The sequence below is a fragment of the Hyaena hyaena genome, unplaced genomic scaffold (genome assembly GCF_003009895.1).
Source record: "Hyaena hyaena isolate Hyena2069 unplaced genomic scaffold, ASM300989v1 scaffold_129, whole genome shotgun sequence".
Lineage (NCBI taxonomy): Eukaryota > Metazoa > Chordata > Mammalia > Carnivora > Hyaenidae > Hyaena > Hyaena hyaena.
Genome location: NW_024080763.1, coordinates 868381 through 891103, shown reverse-complemented (window position 1 = coordinate 891103; position 22723 = coordinate 868381). Strand labels below are relative to the sequence as shown.

Sequence of the window (22723 nt, the reverse complement as noted above, 5' to 3'; positions counted from 1 at the left end):
TTGAGTGGGCTTGAAACTTCCACACCATTGTTAGAAACCCTAGTCTAAAATTATATCCTGGGTCCTAATGATTAGCCCATTCACACTAAATGTGAAGCTAAAGTGAACTGATCATATCAGCTGTGGTTTCATAAATGGGAAACTCCCCGGGGGGGTCTTATCTTTTTGGACCACGACCTTGCTCCCCACCACACACACTCTCCCTTTGTTGCTCCCCCAAATCCCTCACTAAACTATCGAAAGGTATACTCATCTTGAATAACTCTTCTTAAAGAACATAGGCAAAAGGGGGCACCAGGCTGGCTCAGCTGGAAGAGCACGGGACTCGATCTCGGGGCTATGAGTTTGAGCCCCATGTTGGGTGTAGAGATTACTTAAGTGAAAAACAATAATAATAAAGGGAAAAAAACTTCTTTCATTATAAAATGTAACCGCAGTGAAGAACATTTTGCAAATGGAAAAAAACCACCCATGATCCCAGCAAACTGAAGCAGCTAATGATTTACGGCAGATGTCCACAGTGTGGTCCTTGCAGGCCTGAAGATTAAAGTTCCTCTCAGTGTGTGACTGTGGAGAATCATGTCCAGGGTTGCGGGACAGACTGAGGACCCCATCACACCTTCTGTCAGAAGGGTAGCCGTCTAGCACTTTCTAGAACCTTTCGGAACTTCTAGAACTTCTAGAAGTTTCTCCTCTGCATGGCTTCTGTTCATGCTCATTCCTGTTCATTTTCCAGTTTTGACCTTGTTTCTGCATTTTCATCCAGGACAAGTTCTTCAAGAGATGAGATTTTGTTACATGTGCTCTCTATCTAGTTCCACACACGCAAGAGGACATGGCTAAGTAGCAAACAGAAAGTGGCCATCCGCTCGGGAAAGATGGCTCATTGGTGCACCGAGGTTCCTTGCTCCCAGGGCCATGCACCTCACCAAAACTCATAACGTGTCACAGCTTCCAGCTACTTGCTAGACAATGCTGCATTAAAATCTCCACTTTGTCACCCAATATTTTGCGATGGGGGCTGGTCAGAGGCTCCAAAAGTGTCAGCAGGTCTTAGGTGTGATCTTTCATAAATGGCTTGCCCTCTCTGAGCTTCAGTTTCCCCATCTGTACACCTGAAAAGTCTCTAAGGATGCTTTCCCTGGCTCCCAGGCCATCGGAGCCCTCCTGGAAGGGACAGAGACACCCCCCCATCCCCGGCTCGGCCCTGCCCCAGACTCCAGGACCCATGCTGACCTGAGGCAGAAGGGACGTATAGAGCTTCAGACCCTTGTCCGGCATTTGTCATGTGATCCAGTCTTGACGTCCCCCAGCCCAGTTCAGGAAACCGGGCGTGGGTCCAACTGACTTAGGCAGCAACACAAATGAGCCCCCGCTCAGAGCTGGGCGCTGCGCCAGAATACACACGGGAGTGGCACTGGTCCCACCCCAAGCGGCCCCCGGGGGACGCGGACAGGACACCACGACATCGTCCTCGGGCCTGTGCCCACCAGTGCCCAGTCCAGTGAGCGGATGTGCCTGGGTCCCTGCATCTGAACTTAGACCTGGCCTGCACCTGTGATCGGCCCAGTAGCCACCTCACGCCCCCACTCTCACCCTCAACTGAACTCCCCCTCCTCACGTCTTAGAGTCCTGCCTGAGCTTGGTCTGGGGGGCACGCAGCTAGGATTTCTAAGAACCCACTCCTTCCAGCCTCTCCAACTCTGGGCTGCCCCCTCCCGCTGAGACCCCAGCACTCCAGGGTAGGCATCCTGAGTACCCCCCAGGCCGCGGGCCAGGACTAAGCCGGGAACACCTCCACACTCTGGGGCATCTGCTTGGACCCTCTTCTCTGAACTTTCCCTTCCCTTCCACTCATGGGGACAGTGCCCCCAGCGGCCACCATCTCCTGTCCCCTCTCCCAAAACTGCCCTAAGGGGGATGGTATGGCCCAGGTCAAGATTGCCAGAAAAATGCCAGACACCAGCTAGGTTTGAATTTCAGAGAAACAATAGACCATCTTTCAGTTTAAGTGTCACCATGCAATATTTAGGCGTCCTTTATTTTTATTTGCTGAATCTGGCCACCCTACCCAAGGTCGCCCAAGCCAATTCTCTTGAAGGACTTTGAACCCACAGTTCAGCAACACTATAAGATAATAATGTGGGAAGACAGGGGGTAGCCAGATCCCACCAGGTAGGGAGAGAAGAGAGGAATTTGATCCACAGAGAGAACGCACCTGAAGAGGGTAAGAAGCAGGCACTTTCCTCTGTGCCGTGCTCTGGACTTTTCCAAGGAACCGCTCTCATCCTGGCTTCGGTGTCTTAAGATGCCCTGGCGCCCTCATTATTAATTCCTTTCTTCGGGTGGGGGTCTTGCCCAGTGTGTCTCAGGGGGACCCCCTCCCCCGGAACCTGGCAGACTCGCCGGTGAGTGATGTGTTTCTTTGTGGCTTCCGGGCTCCCCAAAGACCAAGATGGGCTGTACTTCATTGTAGGTTCTTTACTGTCCCAGGGGCCTTCAGACTCCTCTCTCCCCTCACCCCCTGCGTCCAAATCCTGCCGACTCCGTGCTCTCTCCATGCCACAGCCATCAATCACCCTCCTTCGGCCACCAGTGCGGCTTGCCTGGGCTGCTACAATGGTTTCCTATTGTTCTCCAGTATTGTCTACACTCCAGCCAAAGCAACTGTCGTACACATAAATCTGACTTGCCTCTACCCCCTGCCTCCCCCCCCTCGCTTGAAACCCTTCCGTAGTTTGCCCTCCGATGGTTTAGAGCTCCCTCCGTGACCTGGGCTCCGGTGAGCTGTCCAGCATCACCTCCTCCCTGCCACCCACCCACCCCGCGCCCGGGATGACAGGCGCTCACAGGAGGGCCTTTACGCCTGCAGCTCTGCCCACCCCTCTCCCCCGGTCCCTCCTGACTCCCTGCCCCCACTTCCTAGCAAGTGTGATTGAATGCCGCTCCTGCACGGCGCTTACCCGGTCCCTGGCCCAGCAGCAGCACCTGGGAGTCTGTCAGAAATGCAGGTTCTTGGGGCGCCTGAGTGGCTTAGTCGGTTAAGCGTCCGACTTTCGCTTAGGTCATGATCTCACGGTTCGTGGGTTCGAGCCCCACGTCGGGCTCTGTGCTGACTGCCAGCTCAGAGCCTGGAGCCTGTTTCAGTCTGTGACTCCCTCTCTCTCTGACCCTCCCCTGCTCACGCTGTCTCTCTCTCTCTCTCCTAGAAATAAATAAAACATTAAAAAAATTTTTTTAAATAAAAAAATAAAAATAAAAGAAATGCAGGTTCTCAAGCCCCCTCTGGACTTGCTGGATCAGGAACTGGGGGCTTGGGGCCCCGGCAGCCAGGGCTCTAACCAGCCCTCCAGGGTTTGGGATGCTCAGCTCCTGTTTGAGGACCGCTGCTCTATTGTCATTGTGTATTTATTTGCTTGAGATAAAGAGCTCTGCAGCCTTGAGAGGATTAGAAAGACCACAGTGTCTTCACTGGCAAATACAGGAACTGGCACAGAATAGATTCTTGGTCACTGTGGGTGGAAGGGAACGGAGGCCAGGAGAGACACTGGAAGAGACGCAGGAAGAAGGGGGGAGGCAGAGGAGTGCAGGCCGGCAGCACGTGTTGTCTTTCTGGCCTTCCAGCGGCGTCTAGACACAGCCAGCCCATTTGAGCAATTCCCTGGCTCTCCCCTGCGGTCACTGTAAGTTTGGGCATAGAGACAGTGCACAACACTGTGCACTTGTCATTGCTGGTCCAGGGGGCCAAGGAGAGAGAAGATGACAGGCTTTTCCCAAGTGCCAATACCTTTCGGCACGTGGGAAGGAGGTAGGGAGCGAGGGTAGAGAGGCCACCAACGTGGGACTGGTCTTCTGTCATTTCTGGGTGGGCTTCACACTCCTGGCCTACCCAGTGGGCAGTTCCCACTCCCAGGCCTGCTGAGGGCACGGTGTCCTCCCCTCCCTACCCTGGGCCACCGCTGACTGTCACACAGGCAACTCATCTAAGGGGAGCATGTCCGCAGGGCTTGTTGGTCACTTGGACCTGTGTCATCCGCTTGATGAGATGAACTGGGCCAATCCGACTCTTTTCCCAAGACGTCAGGTGAGAAAGGAAGAGACAGGGCAGCAGCTGTGGGGATCGGTCACAAGCTATGTAGCGTCCCCGGGGTGGGTGACGGGCCATGTGCAGCTGATGACGGAGCGCAGACTGGGGGCCGGAGGGAGGGAAGCGCAAGGTCTGGGCAGATGCAGAGAGAGAGGGGAGAGATGTCCTCGGAATGAGGGCCTGGCTGTGCCACCACTTTCCCCACTCCCGTGGCAGCCGCTCTGCGGGCCACACGGATCCGTGAGCCATCCTAGTTGTACTTAGAGAGGACGGTACTTTACTCTAGTTACTGCTGTGGGTGAGTTTCTTTTTTTAATTTTTGAATTTTTTAAAATGTTTATTTATTTTTAAGAGAGAGGGAGAGACAGAGCACAAGCGGGGAAGGGCAGAGAGCGAGGGGGAGACACAGAATCCGAAGCAGGCTTCAGATCCCGAGCTGTCAGCACAGAGTCTGACGCAGGGCTTGAACCCACAAACCACGATTCCATGACCTGAGCTGAAGTCTGACACTTAACCGACTGAGCCACCAGGCGCCCTCACTCTGGGTGTTTCTATCCCTACCTGCATGATGTAAAGTGTGAGGAAAGGCAGCATTCACATCTAAGCCATATTCCACACTTGTGGAAACCAAGGACCACAGCAGCCGAGGAGCCTGCCCAGGCCACCCAGTGATGCCCAGAAGCCCGGTGACACCCTCAGTGTGACCATCTTTGCATTATGATGCTGAAGAGGGCAGTCACAGGCTCCTGTCCCTAAGCTAAACACACATCACCCCGTTTCTCAATGCGGCCCCATGGAAAGCCCTGAAAAATCTCGTGGCATCATCTCATTAGCCTACCAAGGGTACGTGAAGCACCGTCTATGGGAAAGTCACATTTGATTTTGTGTGTATGAGATGCTGAATACCATGGCCTACTTCTGTCTGGGTCTGACCTAAAACTGCACTAATAGCAGAAGCCTGTAAGCAACAAAACAGATAAACATAGGGAAAGGGGGGAAAAAAAGAGAGAGGGAAGGGGGGAAGGGCTAAATGGGGGATGGGCATTAAGGAGCACGCTTGGTGGGATTAGCGCTGGGTGTTGTTAGGTAAGTGATGAATCACTAAATTCTGCACCAGAAACCAATTTAACCATGCATGTTAACTAACTGGAATTTAAAGAAAAACTTGGAAAAAAGAAAAAAAAAAAAGCCTAGCTGATGACCTCGACCAGCAAGAGCAATTGTTAAAGAATACAATGTCTTTGCCAAGTCCAAATGCAATTCTGTCTTAAGCTTTCTCATTTGGCCAGGGGAGTTGGCACGTATCAGTGTTGATTCAATTTGCCTGTCTGGCTGAAACAGAAGAATTGGGAAAACTAAACATATGGGCGAAATCGAAGCATACTTCTATTAATGCCCACATCCTAATATTTGGGGTTTGATTTTCAGTTAATAATAATAGCCAGCATTTACTGTGGGTAAGAAACTTCTCATCAATAATCGTATTTAATCTTCACAGTAACCTGCGAGACAAGCATGCTGTTTTAGAAACTAATAATTATTATATGGGGACTTCCCAGGAGCCTGACCAGGATGTACATACAGCCAGGGAGTGGCAGCCATGTGTCCCCCTGGGAGGCTCTGCCTCAGCCTTTCAGCCACATCACCCGGGGCAGGTGAGCTAAGGAAACAGATGATTGCTTGTTTGTTTGAGGCACAGACAGAGAAGATAATTCAGGAATTTGTAATTGCTCATCCCTGCTGGGGGATATTAGCTAGACATTAGCCTTGACACGTGAATCATGACATTTGTTTCCGGCTGACTTATTACCTATGCACCGTGGGGCTCACCAGCTTGCCAGCTTGGTTTAGAAGATGCTGGAAAAAGATGGTCCTTACTGCTTCCGGATCCTCCCACTGTCCGTGGCTCAAACAGGAATTCCGTGCTCCCTGCTGCCCCCTCCTGCAGTCCCTGACCTCAATCCTACATCTTCCTGCCCCTGCTTCTCTCCTGGCTGCCTTTTGGGAGTCAGCCTGAGGCCCCCTGTGAAGCCCCCATCTTTGGAAGGCTCCCCCACCCTGGAATTCGAGCGTCCCTCCCCAGCGCTCCCCAGCAGGGCGTTCCATCGCTCCGACTCCACTTTGCATCATTCATTCACTCACCAAACACGCCGAGCGCTTGCTCTCTGCCCGCGGACGCTCCACCAGGGACCCAGACGAAAAGGAGGGGGGCTGGGGGCCCCCAGGTGCACAGGCGGAGAGGCGCGGATTCGCCTGCGCGCATCCCCGACCTCGGTCTACCCAGTTGTTTCGTTCTGATTTATGTTTCCGTGCTGTATAGGACTTCATTCCTTCTTTAAAAATTCACATTTTTACCCTTTCCAAGGAACGCTCGTTAATATGCGCCCGTGGGGGCGCCCGGGTGGCTTAGTCGGTTAAGCGTCGGACTTTCGCTTAGGTCATGATCTCGCGGTTCGTGGGTTCGAGCCCCGCGTCGGGCTCTGTGCTGACTGCCAGCTCAGAGCCTGGAGCCTGTTTCAGTCTGTGACTCCCTCTCTCTCTGACCCTCCCCTGCTCACGCTGTCTCTCTCTCTCTCTCCTAGAAATAAATAAAACATTTAATATGCGCCCGTGGCCTGCGGTGCCCATGAGCCCTTGGCGCGTGTGGGGTTAAGGAAGGCGCACGGGGTGCCCAGGCCCGGGAGCCCCACCGAGGAACCAAATGTGGCCAGATGTGGCAAAACAGGGAAAGAGACCTGGGACAACTTCTCAAGCTCAAGGACTGCCCAGCGGCCTTCTCTTCTCAGCCCCCCAACCCTCTCCAACTCCAAGGGCTTCAATAATAAGGACCACCCTCCTCGCCCCTCCCCTCTTAGACGCTCCAGACGGAACCGGTTTCCACTTAGATTTCTCCGACAGCCAAGGATCCCGCGGCCCTTCCCCACGCCAGAAACCTGCTGGAGGCCGGTCCTCACCGGGAAGCCCCCGGGCTCCCCCTTCCCCATCCGGGTCCACCCTCCCTCACGTCCGCAGCCCTGCACCTCTGCCCCCTCTGCGCCCCGCCCCCCTCTCTGCCCCTGAGCTCGCCCCCGCCCTCACTGCTCCCCTCCTTCCCTCCTCGCTCTGCTGAGCCCGCGGGTCCTGCCCCCTGCGCCGCCTTGGCTCCCCCCCTTCCCCGCCCTCTTCCCACCTCCCCTGCGCCCCTCTGCTACGCGGGGTTTTCTCCTTTAACGCGGCCCCCGACACATTAACACTCCAACTGCAGACTGTGCACGCATGGGGCTGTGCCTTCATTCTTGCCTCTAAAGTGTGGGCACGAGGCTCACAGCCCGAGTGGGGACCCGCTAAGCCGCAGCCTGAGCGCAGCAGCTGCGGGGGCGGTTCTGGGGCGGGGGGCGCGCGGGGCCACCCACCGCGGGGCTCCCCATACAGGCCCCTCCCTCCGCCCGGCCTGGGAGACGCCCCCCCAGAACAGTCCCCTCCCTCCGCCCGGCCTGGGAGACCCCCCCAGAACAGTCCCCTCCTGGGAGACCCCCCCAGAACAGTCCCCTCCCTCCGCCCGGCCTGGGAGACACCCCCCCAGAACAGTCCCCTCCCTCCGCCCGGCCTGGGAGACACCCCCCCAGAACAGTTCCCTCCCTCCGCCCGGCCTGGGAGACCCCCCCCAGAGCAGGACCCCGCGGAAGAGTGGACAGGAAGGAGCGCAGAGCGCGCAGCGTGGCGAGCACGGGGGCCTCGGGGTGGCGTGGGGGTCGCGCTGCCCCTGGCAGGTCTCTGGGGGTGCCCAGAAAGCTCGGGACCAGGGTCGATGCGCGGGAGCGGCCGAGTGGGGAAAGATAGTCAGCTCCGCTGCGCAGGAACTGGGGGTGAAGCGCGCGGGGTGGGCGGACCCGGTGCCCCCCAGGCCGTGTGGTGCCCCTCCCCTTCCCTTGCCCACCCCTCCCTTGATTTTCTCCCAGACTAAATTCTGAGGTGGGAGCGGCCTTCCCAGCTCATCTCAGTACCCAGCCTACAGCAGTGGTGGGTGAGTGCTTACTATGTTTTTTTCTTCAATGAAAAAACAAACAGGTGAATGAAGGAATGAATGAAGGTAACTCTCTGGGGTCCAAGATGGGTCTAATTTTACATTCTAGTTAAACAAAACAAAACACCTCTCCATCTTTCTCCTTATCCATCAAAAACAACTTTGTACCTTAAAAAAAAAGATGCATTCATGCATTCAATTCATCTTACCAAGTTTTTTTTTAAGTTTATTTTTGAGAGAGAGAGAGAGAAGGAGCTGAGGTGGGGCAGAGAGAGAGGGAGACACAGGATCTGAAGCAGGTTCCAGGCTCTGAGCCATCAGCACAGAGCCCGACGCGGGGCTTGAACTCACAAACTGCGAGATCCTGACCTGAGCTGGAGAAGCTTAACCAACAGAGCCACCCAGGGGCCCCTTACCGAGCTTTAGGTTAGCACCCTACTGTACAATTTTTGTACTTGGGAGTTTATTGGCCCTGAGGGAACTTTGTATCTGAGAATATGCTTAGACTCTATCAGTGCCCTAAAACTCAATTTCTAGAATCCCGACCGTTGCCATAACTAGGAGTGAGAAAGAGACAGTCCTTCTAACTGACCACCTTGTAGGATTTTTCCTCCCGTAGTGAAATGTATTCAAGAGTGATGAGATGTGAATAGATTGCTGAGTTTTCAAACATCTCTCCGAAAATGCAAATCCTGGGCCACATCTCCTTTCTGTCCAAACAGGTAATTATACTTTGTGTATTAAAGTCTTATATCTTTGACCTATCCAGTGCACAAAAAACAGTTTAACCTTTATACCAAGTCATGTACACCATTTTACTCCTGGAAAGAGGAATTTATGTTATTCCGTCAAATCAGCATCAACTTGACCTTTAAATGCATCCGTGTTTCTTGGAAAAATATTATGGCAGGGGTACCTACCGGAATAAACAATATTAGCTGCTCGTCGCCACCGAGGCCCTTCGGAATAAGAGGGTAGAAGGCTGGGCAGGGCCCAGAGCTCTTTCGAAGGACTCCCCAGGATATGAAAAACAATGTAAATGCACCAGACTTGGCAGCTCCGTTTCTACATTACTGTTCCGGAGATAACAGCTAAGGTGAATCATTTCCCACCACCTACCATTCCAAATTATTTCAAATTCTGAAGGGACCCTATTTATTTCATTGGTAGCTGGCAATTTACTTAGCTGAAGATCATTATATTTATGTGTCTGTGCAATCCTCACAATAATTACACATTTGCGCCGTCTCGGGTGTGCTCTCCATAGTCTCATCAGTCGTATACTTGGAAGGAGATTACCTCCATTTTTGTAGCACCTTCGCAACGTGCGTGTAAAGCGCCCAACTGGATGTGAACTTTGATTCTCCTGGATTTCTCACACATCAGATTTATCAAACAGCGGGACAGCCTGCATTCACATGCAAATGCGTGCAGAATGCTAGGAAATTGTCTTAATTTCTCTTTCTCTCCGTCACTTCAGTGCGGCGGCCCTGGAAGATATTGTCTTGGGCAGCGGGGAGAAGAGGCCTCGCTGAGATATAAAATTGCTTTAGAGGCTTACCAAAAAGTTCCATAATGGGAAATATTTATAAGGCAGAGTGCTTCTTTCCCAATCATAAAGTCACTGAAGGGGAAGCACGAGCAAGGCATTTGAAATTTCCAGCGTTCTGGCAAGTGTCCTCCAGGCTGAAGTCTCTGGACAGCATTTGTGAGGCTGGTGGGTTCACCTGAAAGGCTCTAGTTGGCCGCTTTAAAGTCAGAGACTATTAGGGGCACCCGGGTGGCTTAGTCGGTTAAGCGTCCGACTTTCCGACTTTCGCTTAGGTCATGATCTCGTGGTTTGTGGGTTCGAGCCCTGCGTCGGGCTCTGTGCTGACTGCCAGCTCAGAGCCTGGAGCCTGTTTCAGTCTGTGACCCTCTCTCTCTGACCCTCCCCTGCTCACGCTGTCTCTGTCTCCTAGAAATAAATAAAACATTTAAAAAAATAAATAAATAAAGTCAGAGACTATTAGAGGCAGCAGACTGCCTGGTGGTTTTGTCCATTTCTGCCTTCCGCATGTCTATTTCAGAAGGGTCCACTAGTATCACAAGCAAGGTAATTCTCAGAACCTGTCTAACCTTTTTTTTTTCCCTAGGAGAGAGAGAGAGAGACAGCGTGAGCAGGGGAGGGTCAGAGAGAGAGGGAGACACAGACTCTGAAATAGGCTCCAGGCTCTGAGTTGGCAGTCAGCACAGAGCCCGACGTGGGGCTCGAACCCACGAACCGCGAGATCATGACCTAAGCGAAAGTCGAACGCTTAACTGACTAAGCCGCCCAGGCACCCCGGAACCTGTCTAACCTTGATAGCAAATAGCCATGATAGAACGTTTCTCTCCCTACCTCCCCCTTCCCACCCACCTCCCCCACCTCCCTGGTCCCTGAGCAATGGATTCCAAGAAAACATGACGATTCATGTGCCAGAGACCGTTACAGGGCCATTAGGCTCAGGACGGGGCATGGGGGGTGGGATGGGACTGTCCCGTGGCCTTTACCGTGGTTTACTAGAGCATATAGTTTTGTGCGATCATTGCATTTACTGTGAGCTCCCCCACGAGATGATGGACTGCGTCTGCTTCTGTTCACCTTCGCATCCTCAGCACCCAGCACCGCGCCTAGCACATAGGTGCTCAATAAATGCTTGTTAGATATTGAGATATGACTGGCGGAATTCTCTGGACCAACTGTGTCCTGTGCCTTTCCCCTTTAGATGCAATGCTGTAACTATGTTCTGGCCCTCAAAGAGCTTCTAGTCTCACACGGAAACAGACGTTTAGTACAAGCTCCGGAGGAAGGAGATTCCTAGAGCAGGGAAAATAGATAAGAAATGAGTACATGATAGAACGAGGAGAATGTCATTCCGGTGAGTGTTTCTGTGTAACAAACCACCCTGAAACTTGGTGGCTTCAAAGGGGACGCTGTTGGGTAATGGAAGTGTTCCGTGTCTCGGCTGTGATGGTAACTTCGTGTCTGTCCATTTGTCAAAGCTCAGCAAACAGTATAAACAAAATGGGGGAATCTTACTCTAAGTTATGCTTTTTTAAAACGTTTATTTCTTTTTGAGAGAGAGAGAGACAGAGCACAAGTTGGTGAGGGGCAGAGAGAGAGGGAGACACAGAATCTGAAGCAGGCTCCAGGCTCTGAGCCGTCAGCCCCCACATGGGGCTGAACTCACGAACCATGAGACTATGATCTGAGCGGAGGTTGGCTGTTTAGCCGACAGAGCCACCCAGGTGCCCTTTGAAGTTATACTTTAATAGCCTGCCTTTAAAAACCAAAAACAATTTCACTCATATGAGGATCTTGAGAAACTTAACAGAAGACCATGGGGGAGGGGAAAGGGGAAGAAAAAAGTTACAGAGAGGCAGGGAGGCAAGCCATAAGGGACTCTTAAATACTGAAAACAAACTGAGGGTGGATGGGGGTGAGGGAGAGGGGAAAATGGGGGATGGGCATGGAGGAGGGCACTTGTGGGGATGAGCACTGGGTGTTATATGGAAACCAAATTGACAATAAATTATACTAAAAAAAATCCAAGCCACTATACTTAAAACTTAACCTTGAACCAACTAGGTTACATGAAAACCAAATTTACATGAAATATTGTAGACTAAAGGGGCGCCTGGGTGGCTTAGTCGGTTAAGCGTCCGACTTTCGCTTAGGTCATGATCTCGCGGTTCATGGGTTTGAGCCCCGCGTCGGGCTCTGTGCTGACTGCCAGCTCAGAGCCTGGAGCCTGTTTCAGAGTCTGTGTCTCCCTCTCTCTCTGACCCTCCCCTGCTCACGCTGTCTCTCTCTCTCTCTCCTAGAAATAAATAAAAACATTTAAAAAAAAAAAAGAAATATTGTAGACTAAAATAAAACAGTGTTCACTACAAGAAAAAAAAACCTAACTAAAAAAAAACCCCCAAAATCTTAGGGGCTGGGAAAGCAGTCGTTGGTTATTCCCACAGACACTGTGGAGTCGGGATCAGGGCTGGACATAACAGGAAGCCGAGGCGGAGGGTAGAGTCACACGGAGGCCCCTGTCCCCATGTGTCTGGCACCTGGGCTCTGAGCTGGGGTGACTAGAAGGTTAGCCTCTCCATCCCCCGCATCCTTGTTGAGTGCCTGCTGTATGCCAGGCTCTGTTGTGGGTGCTGCAGATTTAGGACTTAACATTACAGACCAATATTCTTGCCCTATTGGAGTTGATGATCCAGAGATGGAAGAAAGACAGTAAACATTATAAACAAGTAAATCAAGGGTCTGTTAAAGGTAATACAGTATGTTAGAGGGGAAAAAACTTTAAGCAAGATGAGGAGTATGGGGAGGTGGAGGAAGGAATATTCCTTATGAGCAGCGCCTCCTGGAGTTGTGCTGCTAACGGTCCCAGTATTTTCTTTCTGCCAATGCAATGGCGTAAAATGGTATCAGTTTTTTTAATTTTTAATATTTTTATTTATTTCTGAGAGAGAGGCAGCATGAACAGAAGAGGGTGAGAGAGAGAGGGAGATACAGAATCTGAAGCAGGCTCCAGGCTCTGAGCTGTCAGCACAGAGCCCGACGCGGGGTTCAAACCCACGAACTGTGAGATCATGACCTGAGCCGAAGTCGGACACCCAACCGACTGAGCCACCCAGGCACTCCCCGATTTCTGTCTTCTGAGGATTATGTGCTCAGACCCTTTGCCAAACTGAGTATGGGGGTGTTTTTTCTTTTTTTAGTTTATCTGTAGGAGTCCAGTTTGTCCTTGCTTTTCTAGAGTGTACTGTGTGGACCTGCAGACTAAATTTCACCTGCGACCTTGTTACACATGCAGCTTCTCTGCCCCACCCAGAGCTGCTCAATCAGAACTTGAATTTTTAAAAAGCTCTCCCGGTGATTCTCGTGCGCAAGAAAGTCTGAAAAGCTGCTTCGGAAGTTCTGCCTTAATGCCTCATCTTTCATGTGCGTTGAATTCATTTACTCCGTTCTGTACCCGTCTTTCCAGTTTTTTTGGTTGTGTCTTCTCATGTACAGATTTTTTAAAAATTGGTTAACATTGTAGTAATTACCACACTTTCATTTTCTTGCTTGTCTGTCCCCTGTGTGTCCTGAGAAATTCTCTGCCTGCGGTCATACAGATATCAAGCTGAATTTTCTTCTAAGAGTTTTAAAGTGTTTCTTTTAACAGATTGTTCTCCCACCTGGAACTTACATTTGTTTGTGATGTCCCATAAGGCGCTCATCTTTTTGTGTGTGTGCTGGTAACAATTATCCCATTCACTGAATTAATCAGCCATTCTTTTTTTAATGTTTTATTTCTGAGAGAGAGAGAGAGCAGGGGATGGTCAGAGAGAGAGGGAGATACAGAATGTGAAGCAGGCTCCAGGCTCTGAGCTGGCAGTCAGCACAGAGCCCGACGCGGGGCTCGAACCCACGAACCGCGAGATCATGACCTGAGGCGAAGTCGGACGCTTAACTGACTGATCCACTCAGGCGCCCCAGTCATCCATTCTTTATGGCTCTGCCCTGCTACCCCAGTCATGGGCTGTAAGTCAAGGTTCCAACTTATTCATTGATGAATAAGTCTCTTTACATATGAAAGATGACAACTCTTATGCACGTTGTATTTTTTTGGCAATTTGTATTTTACCTTTTACTTTTGTTTGCCATGTTTTTTCAATGTGTAGAAGCTTTAAATGTTGATGTGGTAGAATCTAGTGATGTTTTTTCTTTTTTCCCTTTAGCATTATACTAAAATAAGTCCTACCCCAAAATGATCCCTGTATGTTTTTGTTTGTTTTTGTTTTCTGTCTTGTTTTAGTTCTTTTAGATGCTGGTTTTTACGTTTTAAAATTACTGTTTAATTCACTTGTTAATGACACTCAACCCTCAGGTGGCAACTGACTTCTCCAGCCAGGTAAATCACCCTGTTAAATGCTCACCTGGTACCTTCCATCCCTCAGAGTGCTTGTCACGATGGGAATGTTTTAGGGGCATGTGAGTCTTTGACTGAGGTCTGTGTTGTGCTGTAGCACGCAAGCCCCATGAAGGTAGGAGTCACTTTTCCATCTTTTTATTCCCAGCACCTGTCAAAATATTGGGCACCTGCATCCACTTATGTGTTACCCCCTCTGGCTTTGTTTAGGGCACCTGAGGATTTCTATCATCCTTACCTGTATCTTATTAGCTCAGCTAATAGGCACATGTAAATATGTGCATACACACTCACACATATATGTATATAATTATGAGACTATACAGTTGGAGCCTATCCAGGCAGGTCATTTGACCATGTGGGTCTCTTCTTCCCTGGCTTGGTAATCCCCCTGGGCTTTATAAACAGGCAAACATAATATCTAAATTTAGTCTGTCTTATTTCTACCAGTCATAATTCACATCTTTGATTTGTTTATTGCATTGGCTCAAATTTCCAGAACATGTAGTTCTTTCATATCGGGGGGTGGGGGGGGAGGCAGACATATAAAGCCGAAATAGAAGAAGATTGTATTTAGGTTATAATTTTTTTTCAATTATAAATTTCCAAAGATACCCAGATGGTCTCCTGATGTGGACACAAAGCTGATTTTCATCATTCTCCCATGAGCACTAAAAGCAGCCACCATGCACACGCCCCGCCCCCACACAGCCTGCCCTGGTCTCCTTGGGCACCAATGCCGTGACATAAGTGTGCCAGGGAACAAGGTCCTGTCCCTTCCAGCGGCAGGGTGCAGTGCACAGGGGCACCCCCTGGGTGTCAGGAAAGCCAGACACCGTCCCAGCCCTGACCCGAGGCCGTGACCCTGTCTTGGACAAGCCACTGCCCCTCTGTGCTTCTCCTATCCCTGCTTTCCGATCGAGGTACCTGGCTCCCACCTCTGCAGCCTAGGCCTCCAGGGTTCCGCTGGAATAGCCCTCTGGGCCATGTGGGTCCTGCTACCTCCCAGACCTTGACCTCCCAGCAAGGTGATCCCTGCCAGAGCGGATGCAAGCCAAGTGATGATTTAAATAAGCCCTGACTTGAAAGCCGGCTGCAGTGAGGGTATTAAGGAGAAAAACCTTGGAGAATATCCTATATTGGCTGAGTTGAGCCTACGTATATCATGGAGAGAGTAAACCCTAAAGCACCGTCAAGGGATCGCAGGAGCAGAGTGCCCAAGAGGAGAGAGAGATACCGGCAGAGGACAAAGTCAGCAGGAAGCACTACCAACAGGTCCAGAGGAGGCAGACGAGGGCTCAGACCCTTCCCCTCTCCAGGGAGCCTTCCCTGGTCCCATCTCCTCACCCCCACGCCTGGGCTCCCAGGGCCGTAGATGTGGACACTACCTCGCCAAGGCTCCTTGAGAACTGGGGCCGCGCCTTGTCATTGTCCGTTCCCCGGGCAATTTCTCTATGCTCAGATGGTGACGACACTTTTACTTTTGTCAAGTCACATTTTGTTTCGGATTCCAAAGAGAGCAAATGGTTGTTTTAGAATATTTAGAAGCTAAAGAAAGGGACAGGAATATTCATGGTAATCGCCTCATCCAGAAATCACAGATGACATCTTGATGTGTTATTTCCTCTCTGAGGCTGGTTGGTGGTGGTTTTGATTTTTACGAAATCGATCTCTGCGTATTTATAACTTGCGTGCGTATATCATTGTAAAAATTTCTTCCATCATTAAATATTTTTGTAAAATATGATTTTTTTGATAGCTATATAATTTTACATCTTGTGCCTAAGCATTCTCCATTTGTCAGATAGTTTGCTTTGGTCTTTGAGCTATCAATAATAACTCCCTGATAGGTATTTTTGCTCCTAAATCTTTGTCTAGATACCTTGTTGATTCCTTAGTATACGTTCTTAGATGGGCGATTATTGGGTCAAGAGATAGGAATTTGTATAGGGCTGTTCACAGGTACTACTCCATTTCCTTAGAGAAATATGCCCGTTCTGTATGAAATTATCCATCTCGACAAATCCTTGCCAGGGTTAGGTATTTAAATTATAATAATAAATATCTCTGCTCATTTCATAGTGAGAAATAGAAACTCATTGTTGCTTTAATGGGCTTTTCTTTGATTACTAGTGAAGCTGAAAATTTTCTCATTTGGTTACCGTCCATTTGTAATTTATCTTTTGTGGATTTTCTATTCATTCCTTCTTCCCTCTCTCTCCCTGTCTCCCTCAGACATTCAGTAAAGCTGTCCTGAGCACCTGGTTGCCAGACCCCGGCCAGGGGCCATGGTGGACATGGTCAGGAAGATACAGTCAAGGGCTCAGCATGCCTGGGGTAACACACACCCCGGCAGAACACTACCGGACACCCAATGACCATCGCTGGCAGGAGGCGACCTCGCATAATTTTTTAAAATTGTGGTAAAATACACAGAGCATAAAATGTACCATCTTAACCATTTTTAAGTGTATAGTTAAGTATTGTTAAAGTGTATTCCCATTGCTGTGCAGCCAATCTCCAGAACCTTTCATTTTGTAAAACTGAAACTTCATACCCATTCAACAACTCCTTAGCCCCTCCCCCCCAGCCCTTGACAATGACTGTTCCATTCTCTGGTCCCATGATTTTGACTACTCCAGGGAGTTTATATGAGTGGAACCAATCAGTGCTGTCCTTTTGCGGCTGGCTTATTTCACTTAGCATCATGTCTTCAAGATTCATTTGTGTCGTAGCGTGTGACAGGATTTCCCTCCATTTTAAAGCTAAATAATATTCCGTTGTCTGTATGTATATATATCATACTTAGATCGCTTCTACCTCTGGACTACTGTGAAGACCGCTGCCGTGAACTGGGTGTACACATACCTCTCTGAGACTCTGTTTTTAAGTCTTCAGGATAAATACCCAGAAGTGGGATTGCTGGATCATAAGGTAGTTCTATTTTTAATGTTTTGAGGAACTGCCACACCGTTTGCCACAGCAGCTGTGCCATTTTGCATTCCCATTGACAGGGTGCAAGCGTTCCGACTTCTTCACATCCTTGCCAACACTCGTTTTCTGTTGTTTCGTTTTCAGTGGTCGTCATCCTGATGGGTAAGGGGTGATATTGTGGTTTTGATTTGCGTTTCTCTGATGATGAGTGATGTTGAGCATCTGTTCACATGCTTGTGGGCTGCTCGTGTGTCTTTGCCACGGGCAAGTTTAGACACTGCATTCGCCACCGTTGCATGGAGCATAGCAATACTGGGGGGGTGTTCATCTTTCTGCAGTAGCCCGTTCCTTCTTAATAACATCCTTAATATGAAGCTCACTTGAAATCACCCTCATGATTTGCCAATTTCTGAATAAGATAAGACAATCTTGATCAACCAAATCCCTGCACCTGCTGGAACACGAAGGCGAGAGGCCTATAAGCATGGACAGGTGGGTCTGAAGTGACTCTTGGTGAGTGTGAAAACGGATTTTAATTCCACCTTTTGGGAGCCTCACTGTGAATGTTATATCAGCAAATACATACCCAGGAATTTAATAACACATTTAAGAAAAGACTGGAGGTCAACTGTTTTGAATGGCTGTCTATGCACCTTTTTGAAAACAAATATTATTAAAATGTTTGTAAATTACAATGACAAATTGTAAAACTTGTAACATTTACAAATATTATTAAAATTATTGGTTACAAATCATCAGGTCCCTCTTTGCTCTGACACTGGAGACACGACCCAAGGGATATATTAACGGTGGCCGTCCTGTCCTCACCTCGGAGTGGACACGTTAGTACCAACTGGATTCAGACAGGTGTGGACAGACTGAGAGGTTTTGGAAGGCACTGGTTTTTCCCCACGGCATCATTCATTCTTGCATCTCAGCTTTCAGAACTCTCGGCAGCATCTGTTTTGACTCCAAGCTGGAAACTTGGAATGCTTCTCCCAGTGTGAACTATCGCAGGCTTCCACAAAGTCACATTAAACCCGCGTCGACAGACACAAAATGTATTCCAGCTGTCGAATCTCCTGATGTCTTCCCAGGACCCTCCGCTGCCTGGTATCAGCATGTGGGGATGGCGCCGGGTGATCGTGTGAATATTGGCTGGACACTCCTTTCCCCTTGGAGCCCGGGCCAGTGCTGGGGCCAGTGCTGGGAGTGGGCAGTGACCCGACAATAAAGGGAGAAACCGAAAAGCTGCATGTCCGAGGCTCCCGAGCTGCGCCTTCGGTTCTCAATGCTGCCCTGAGAGAAGGGAAAAGCCAGGTGGGTCCTTACTGAGCAGCTATTTCAGAGCCAGGCCCTGAGGTGCCCCCAGCTCACCGCCTACCTTGTTATTGGGGGGCTAATCTTAGGTGGAAGTTTTAAAGGAGCAGGGTAGGGAATGAACTTCTGCAGAAGGATCTGATACTCAAGAGAGGTGCAGTCCTGCAGTTAAATAAAGGGGCGTCTGGCTGGCTCCGCTGGTTAAGCGTCCGACTTCAGCTCAGGTCATGATCCCACAGTCTGTGAGTTTGAGCCCTGCATTGGGCTCTGGGCTGATGGCTCAGAGTGTGGAGCCTGCTTCAGATTCTGTGTCTCTGTCTCTCTCTCTCTCTCTGTCCCTCCCCCTGCTTGGGCTTTGTCTCTCTCTGTCTCTCAAAAAAAAAAAAAAAACACATTAAAAAAATAAAAGAGGCAAGAAAGCAGTAACTGACACCATATGAACTTAACGGAGCGGCATCCAGGGAATACAGGCAAACAGGGTTCTGTGACCGGAGGCTTAGGCGCAGAGGATGCCGGCGAAAGCCTCTGTCCCCCCCAACAGGGAGCCCCACATTTTGCATAGAAAGGTAAGGAAAAGAACACAAAGGCAACAGTACAAATACAGAAAGGCTGAGAGTCGCAAACACAGGGGCTGGGCCTGTGGAGGAAAACAAATACAAGCCAAATGAGGTTTCCCGGCAACGCACCAGGGCAGTTAGATGGCAGTCTCTCCAAATCTGGCGAGGGAACACCTGTTCCAGAAAGTTCGTGCGTATCCTTGCCCTGTGCGTCCAGCTTAGCCACTGACTTAGCTCTTAAGCGTGTGTCAGCCTCCCACCAGACTGGGCCCCCTTGTCCCTTGGTCCCCAACAGTCCCCGGCGTGGGGGGAGGGACTGAACACGGTCCAGACCGCCCCCCACCCCCACCATAATAGTGTTTAAATGCTCCTTTGAGTGAAACGCAAGCTGATAAAGGGCGAACATGGAGAATGGAGAGGTGTCCACACGTAGACTGAAGATCGGGTTTGCTCCAGAGAGAGAATGTTGATGTTCTGGCTCAGTTCATAGTTTGGTGTCAAAATAATTTGTTTCCATCTGGGGGCTGGCGGAACTGTGTAGTAAAACCCCGCTGATGTTTTCTCTTCTGCAAAGAGAAATGGGAGGCAGGCTGGGAGGTTAACCGGGACACATTTGTTACAAACATTTAAAATAATTTGAACAGCATTATTGAGATGTAATTTACATAATGTGTATGGAAAAGTCAGGGTGTAGAAGAGCATAAGTCGGGGTAACCCCCGCACCTAGAGCAAGAGACAGAATGTTGCCAGCGCCCCAGAGGCCCTGCCCCAGACTCGGGGGGGTCTTGGCACCCAGCCTGGCACAAGAGCCACTTTGGCGACAGACTCATGTATACGCTAGGCTGTGTTTTCCTAACTGAAGCCCGTGTTCACTCGGGCGAAGGATTTGGCACGCCCGGCCTCCTCGGCTCTGAGCAGGCTCCCTTGGGTCTTACATTCCCTAAGGGCAGGTGTAGTGGACGCTGTGGTGCGCTGCCCAGACCCCGCCTGCACACACCTCCACTCAAGGTCACGGCCCTTCCTGGGACAACCCACGCCCAACATCTGGTCAGGGCAGGGCATAAAGACCAAGCTGTCATGACCCAAGTCAGGACCAGTCTGACGGACCCTCCTAGCTCAGGGATCCCCATGGGGTCAGCCAAAGCTGTCATCGGGCCACCCGCATCCAACTCTCCTCCTCTGGCCGGTGCCACGTCCTCCCCTCGCCTCCAGGCCAGGCCCGAGGCTTCTCCCTCATCTAGCATCTTGCGTTCTATAGTCTGAGTCTGCTTCCTGGGCAACCGGCCTGCAACCATGGGCACAGCCCACCCCACCCCACCCCCAGCCTTCCAGCCTTCATTTCTAACTACGGGCTCTGACCTGAGCAAGGGCCCTGAAGCTGATGAATATAAAGAAAATGGTCATTACTGTGCTTCCGTTTACTGATTACAAAACTCTTCTGCGCACACTACCCATGCGCCTTCTGCTCAATCTTCATTCATTCATTCACTCCTTCAGCCCGCCCATCAGCGCCCCCGGCAGTGACGAGTAAGACCTCTCCGTCCCTCCCAGAGCTCACAGTCCAGTGCAGAAAGCAGGTGCCCGGACGGAATTCTCCGATGCTGAGGACCAAGACAGGACAAGCCACCAAGTGGGGAGCAGAGGGGCGATGAGGGAGGCGTGGCCTCCAGGGAGGTGGGGCTGCCCCGTGGCAGCAGCTGCGAGACCACAGAGTGCAAGGGGCGTCGCACAGCTGACCCGTCAGCCGCAGAGCCTGCACCCCGACCCCGGCGCCCCGGGGTTCCCATGGGCTGAACCCAGGTGGCCGGGAGCCCGAGAGGCCCAGTGGGCTCTGTCTTTTCGCCTCTCACTCAGCACCGCTGGGTGGGGCCCAGGCAGCCGCAGAGCAGAGAGCGTAAGGAAGGGGGGAGTTTGGGGGAGTTTGGAGGCGCCGAGTGCTGGGTGGTGGGATTCCAAAGAAAAGAATAATGTGATCTTGGCAAGTTGTCCCTGGGCCCACTTCAAGCACTAACTTAACTTCAATCCTTCTTTGCTACTTTCCAGAGTGGACAGGATTTGTTGAGTTTTGTTCTCCAGTGTGGGAAGAACCTTGAGAGAACAAGACCAAACGAAGAAACGAACAAAACCAAAACAACAACAACAACATGTAAAGTGAGATGTTTTCACTGATCTGAACTTAGGGCATATTGACACTTGAAACAAAATTTAAATGCTTAATTGTGGGGCCAGACACACATCTTTAGAACATCACTGCTCAGAAGAACAACGGCCATCAGATCAGGCTTTTAGACGTTACAAAGATGAAAACATAGCCTGCCTCTTTATGAAATTAATCACCCTAAAATCTAAAGACAAATGGGATTCCTAGGGCAGTATTCAGCCAGTAATTTAATACCTAACTTCTTCTGATCAATAAACCATTGGCCTGTTAGAATATTTAAGTCATGCTTAAAGTCATTCAGGAAAAAAAAGATCTATCAACTTAAGTTCTTTGAAACCATGGCTTTAATTTAAAGTGCCATTGTTTTAAATGTATGCATCGCCTTTTGCGTTATTATAAAACATTACTAAAAATGTTAATAAAAATACTTAAAATCTTTTGAGTCAGAAATGTCATATTTTATTATGTCTTTTATTCAACCGGTATTCAAGCGTCCATGTTATATGTTGCCTCATCGTACAACTCCAGGGGGCGCCACTCGTGCTGCGGTCTCAGGAAATGGTCCGGGTCTGTGTGAGGCTCTGGAGATACTATTATGGACAGCATGTTTGTGTCCTCCCCAAAGTCATATGTTGAGACTTTAACCCCCCATGTGATCATGTTTGGACATGAGACCCTTTGGGATGTCATGAACGTAGAGTAAGAGAATTTCACTAGAAGCCAGCCATGCTGACTTCTCAGCCTCTAGAACTGTGGGCCATACACGTTTGTTATTTAAGACATGCCAGGAATTTTTGTTACAGCAGACTGAACCAAGGCAGATGCCACGGTGACAAGACACAGTCCTCATCCTCCCTGAACACACAGTGGAGCTTGAGACCGACCAGTGAGGAGCGCAGGCCCCTCCGGAGCCCAGAGAGAGCCCCGGCCCTAACACCACGGGCTCAGGGAAGTGCCAGGGACGAGTCCCGGAATGTTAGAACCACAGACAGTCTTTAAAGACTCTCCATCCGAGAAGTTAAGCGATTTGTCCAGAATAACCCAAGTGGCTCTCAAACCAGAGTCACAATTTATTTGCTTGTCCGAATGTAGCATGCTTACCATGGTTATTGGTGCCTTAAAAAAAAAAAGCACCTTGTACTAATATAATATATATTTCAGACCATGTAATGATAAGAAACATTGGGCACATGGAAGGGAAAGAAATTCGAGTGTGCCGTTGCAGAACTCTGCCCTCTAAAAACATCTGACTCCTCCAAAGCATGCTTGACCTTGGAGGGAGCAAAGTTTGAAAGAACTCCGTGTGGATTCAGAGGGGAAAGCAGAAGACAGGCTGCTTTAGAAACTGCCATCTCTTGTGATCGACCATCTCTGCCAACGCCAAGCGGGAAAATGGGATGGGTGGCTTCCTTCGTGTGGACTTTTTCCCAAACAAAAGCTGGATCTTCAGATGCAGTATAGAAGCATGGAACGGAGCATCCATTCCGGAGGAAGCTTCTGGAAGCCCTTAGGGAGGTCATGCATTGCACACGGCTAGTAAGGGAGACCTAGTACTTTTCTAGCATCCTTGTTTTCAAAGTCATCTTTAAGGCGTGTTCTAGAACACAACGCAGGGCAGAGAAAATATCAGCTAGCTGTCTGCCGAGCTGCCGCTGCCCCGTGAGCACGGACACGTTCCCAGGCGCATATGATCACAGCAGAGGAGCCGTGGTCCATTCTCTC

General features: G+C 50.1%; 1 protein-coding gene across 5 annotated transcripts in view; it reads right to left on the bottom strand.

The window, feature by feature from the left end:
* Positions 1–17713: 17713 nt before the first annotated feature.
* Positions 17714–22723, bottom strand: part of TEX36 (testis expressed 36) — a 31242-nt gene continuing 26232 nt past the window's right edge. For 4 of the 5 annotated variants that reach the window (XR_005529444.1, XR_005529439.1, XR_005529438.1 and 1 more), the window contains one exon: positions 18837–19406. The gene's annotated coding sequence lies outside the window, so the exon portion shown is untranslated. Of the gene's footprint in view, positions 18263–18836; positions 19407–22723 lie in introns of those variants that run through there. The other variant, XR_005529440.1, reaches the window with a different exon arrangement.